The 5,000-nt window shown below is 34.4% G+C and overlaps 1 protein-coding gene across 5 annotated transcripts in view; it reads left to right on the plus strand.

The window, feature by feature from the left end:
• Nucleotides 1-5,000, plus strand: part of MED24 (mediator complex subunit 24) — a 349,247-nt gene that overhangs the window by 197,093 nt on the left and 147,154 nt on the right. The gene's annotated exons all lie outside the window — the stretch shown is intronic.

The raw sequence follows: 5,000 nt of genomic DNA on the forward strand, positions 1-5,000 counted from the left end.
AATTACACATAACATGAATACAATTGTATAATACAGAAATATCTAAAAATGAATGATATTAAAGAAATAATAAATAAAAAAGGGGTTTTTGATGACACTTTACCTTGTGAAATTTCTAGAGAATTCTTTATTTCATCAATAATTATTTTCGTATAAAAATTTATACATGAGGAATTAGGGAATTGCTGGAATTTTACTTCTCTACCAAAATTTGATCAGAAGCATTTAGCAACACTGCTTTCATGTAAACAAACACTTGAAAACATTATTACGATGGTAGCAGCTATGACTAGTTTTGTTGTATGTTATATGAATATATAAGATTGGGTTAACAAATGTATAGCTACTTATTTACTTGTCACATTTCATAATACACCCAAAATATGAAAATTTTCTGTACCAGGCTAAAATCACACTGGAATTGCCGACGAGGAATTGCTGCTATGATATACAGTATACATACATACATATACCAAGGCACATCCCCGACATCAAACAAATGAAAATAAAAGGGGGGGGGGGACCTTTCCTCTCTATGTTCCTCCCAGCCTGACAAGGGACTCAACTGAGTTTGGCTGGTTCTGCTAGGGTGTCACACCCCAAGCAGTACCAGCCGAACTGCTATGATAAGTTGTAAAAACCTCAATTTATTTTTTTCCAAAAATTCCTAAGCTAAATATAAGGTGTAACTTACCACTTGTAGCGTCTTATGACACTGAAAATACGTTACATAAAATTTGTAGTATTATACTGTACAGTATATGAACCTTTGAAACACTACTGTGTTTGATTTTGTTACTTCAGACTGACAAGTTTAAGCAGACATCCATTCTAAAAATATCATGACTTTAGAAAAATAGTTTTGCTTTATTAAAGCTTTTTTTCCTATCATCGTCAATTTTGGGTATATGTTAACCATCAACTATTTGTGACTTTTTGACTTTACTGTATCATTGAGTGATGTTAGATACAAACAAGTGTTCTGTTGAAACTTGTACAAAACGGTGGATGGCGGTGACTAGTTTTATGAGTTGTGATGGTGATTTTTGGTCTATGAATCATCTTACCTTGTACTGAAGTTGTGTTGATGATATACAATTACATCTGAAAAGAAATGAGAACCAAAATGCCATGATAGATAGCACAGGAAAACAATGTAGTGCAGTACAGTTGGTTACCTAGCACTGTATTTGACAATTTGTAAATCTAAATTTTACATTCTGACTCATATTCTTCAGGAATTTTTAATACTGTAATGTATTATTGGCCGATTTCTAATTCAAGATATCAGTCTTTGACTTGCGCTTTTGAACATTAAACTCTATTTGCCGATTTCTAACTACTAATTTCTCATTTTTACTTGCTTTCGTTGGCGTCGCCAACATCTGTGCACAGTTACGATCACAACTGTACTGCCATTTCACTCCAAGCAGCGTAACTTCGTTAGATTGTCGTTAAACATATACCGGACCGCACGAAAAAACCTGCCGTAATTTTGAATTGTTGTTAAACAAGGTGTCGCTTAAATGAAGAGTACCTGTAGTTCTTTATGCTTATTGCATAAGAATTTTCATAATTCTGACCATTTGGATCTTCCCAATGCAGTTAGTCCTAACAGTCTTGCCTTCTCTTTCATAAGGCTCAATACTACACGCTATTCTAAAAGTTTTATTTCAGTTGTGATCAGATTGTGGAATGATCTTCCTAATTGATCAGTTGAATTGGTGGGACTTCAGAAGTTCAAATTTGCAGAGAATGTTTTTATGTTGAACATGCTGACATGAGTCTCTCTTGTTTATATGTGACATATATAATTTTTGGTTGCTACTGATCTTGAGATATTTTACATTCTTTTTCTTTACTTCTCATATATAGATTATTAATTTCCTCATTTTCTTAACTCACTTAAGTATTTTTCCTTTTAAGAGCACTTGGGCTTATGACATCTTGCTTTTCCAACTAGGGCTGTAGCTTAACTAGTAATGATAACAATAATATATAAATTGTATACAGTATATATATATATATATATATATATATATATATATATATATATATATATATGTATTTATATGTGTGTATATATATATATATATATATATATATATATATACATATATATATATACAGTGGTACCTCTACATACGAATGTCCCAACATACGAATTTTCCAACATACGAAGTAAAATTCGACCAAATTTCTGCCTCGACATCTGAAGTGTTGCTCCAACATACGAAGTAAACATTACGCCATTGAGCGTCGAGTGCTCAGTTCTCTGTTCTTGTGTGTATTGTGTGGTTGACCTCTGTTTGGTCTGTTATTAACAGTGCTTATTTTCTTCCTTTTCTCACATTTCCTTTTTTATTTTACTTATAATCATGGTGCCTAAGAAGCTAAGTTTCAGTACAGGAAGAAGGCAATTCTTTCATTAGAATTGAAGCAAGAAATTATAAAAATTATAGAAAAACATGAGAGCAGTGTGCATGTGAGTGATACTGTATGGCTAAACAATATGGCCGGAATAGGCCTATGATCTCGAGGATCATCAAGCTGAAGGCAGCCATTAAAGCAAATAACCATCGAAAGGGATCACCATTATTACAAGACATCGTAGCAATACCCTGGAAGAGATAGAATGCCTTTTATTGATAGGGATTAAGGACAAAGAGATTGTTGGCAACGATCGTTTGTGAGAAGGGCCAGCGTGATGAACAGAAAGAAAGAAAAAAGTGAAGCAAAGAAAACCAAGATAGCATTAACAAGCTCTTTTAAATAAGACTTCTCTCTTTTTCTGTTTCTCTCTAAACATAGCATTAACATGTTCTTTAAATAAAATCTCTCTCTCTCTCTCTCTCTCTCTCTCTCTCTCTCTCTCTCTCTCTCTCTCTCTCTCGTTCTTCTTCGCTGTTATAGTGTTAGATACGTCTATTATTTTTTTTTCCGAGAGAGAGAGAGAGAGATTAAACAAAAATGTGTTTAGAGTACATATGATTTTTAACAGTGTCAACGAGTTGAAAAACAATTAAATGTAACTAAGAAAGTAATAACAGCTAATCTGAATTCCTTTATTAACTAAAACAAATATTGATACAAACACACTCGTGTGCGTATGCACAAACACACATACACAGGAGCAAGAATTGCTACGCAGTAAGAGAGTCGGTCGGGGAGGAGGTAGAGATGATGACTGCGATAACATACCGTAACTCGTCACTGAAAGTGATGAAAATAAAAAATAAAAAAAAAAAAAAAATGTAAAGAATAAAAAAAAAAAATAATAAGCTAAGTTAGATTAAAATTTCCGTAGTGTAAGTTACGGTATTTTATCGCAGTCACCATCTCTACCTCCTCGCCGATCGTGTATCCTCCTGCGTGTGTGTGTGTTTACGCACACGAGTGTGTTTGTATCAGTATTTGTTTTAGTTAATAAAGGAATTCAGATTCGCTGATATTGTTTTTTTAGTTACATTTAACTGTCTTTCAACTCGTCAACGCTGTTAAAAATTATATGTACACAACACATTTTTGTTTAATCTCTCATTTTTGTTTAATCTCTCTCTCTCTCTCTCTCTCTCTCTCTCTCTCTCTCTCTCTCTCTCTCTCTCTCTCAGAAAAAATTAATAGACGTCTCTAACACTAACAGTGAAGAAGAACAAGAGAGAGAGAGAGAGAGAGAGAGAGAGAGAGAGAGAGAGAGAGTATTTATTTAAAGAACATTTTAACACTATGTCTACCTTCTCGCTGATCGTCCGTCTCCTCCTGGCGCAGCAAATCCTACACCTGCGTTGGCCTGTCTCTAAGGTAAAGTGGCAATAAAACACATTTTTTATTTATTATTTCTTTATAATTATCTTTTTTACATGCTATTTTCATATTATGCAGTTATGTTATTGTTATGTGTAATTACGTGTAGCCATTTATTAAGGATTTATTATGGGTTTTTAGGCTGAGGAACGAATTAAATGAATTACCATGTATTCTTATGGGAAAATTCGTTTCTACATCCGAACATTTTCTATATCCGAAGTCGGTTGTGGAACGAATTACATTCGTATGTAGAGGTACCACTGTACATATATATATACATATATATATACATATATATATATATATATATATATATATATATATATATATATATATATATATATGTGTGTATATATATATATATATATATATATATATATATATATATATATATATATATATATATACATATATATATATATATATATATATATATATATACATATATATATATATATATATACCAAGGCACTTCCCCCAATTTTGGGGGGTAGCCGACACCAACAATGAAACAAAACGAAAAGGGAACCTCTACTCTCTATGTTCCTTCAGCCTAATCAGGGACTCAACCGAGTTCAGCTGGTACTGCTAGGGTGCCACAGCCCAACCTCCCACATTTCCACCACAGATGAAGCTTCATAATGCTGACTCCCCTACTGCTGCTACCTCCGCGGTCATCTAAGGCACCGGAGGAAGCAGCAGGGCCTACTGGAACTGCGTCACAATCGCTCGCCATTCATTCCTATTTCTAGCACGCTCTCTTGCCTCTCTCATATCTATCCTCCTATCACCCAGAGCTTTCTTCACACCATCCATCCACCCAAACCTTGGCCTTCCTCTTGCACTTCTCCCATCAACTCTTGCATTCATCACCTTCTTTAGCAGACAACCATTTTCTATTCTCTCAACATGGCCAAACCACCTCAACACATTCATATCCACTCTAGCCGCTAACTCATTTCTTACACCCGTTCTCTCCCTCACCACTTCGTTCCTAACCCTATCTACTCGAGATACACCAGCCATGCTCCTTAGACACTTCATCTCGAATACATTCAATTTCTGTCTCTCCATCACTTTCATTCCCCACAACTCCGATCCATACATCACAGTTGGAACAATCACTTTCTCATATAGAACTCTCTATACATTCATGCCCAACCCTTTATTTTTTACTACTCCCTTAACTGCCC

Source organism: Palaemon carinicauda, chromosome 1, assembly GCF_036898095.1.
Source record: "Palaemon carinicauda isolate YSFRI2023 chromosome 1, ASM3689809v2, whole genome shotgun sequence".
NCBI classification, from domain to species: domain Eukaryota; kingdom Metazoa; phylum Arthropoda; class Malacostraca; order Decapoda; family Palaemonidae; genus Palaemon; species Palaemon carinicauda.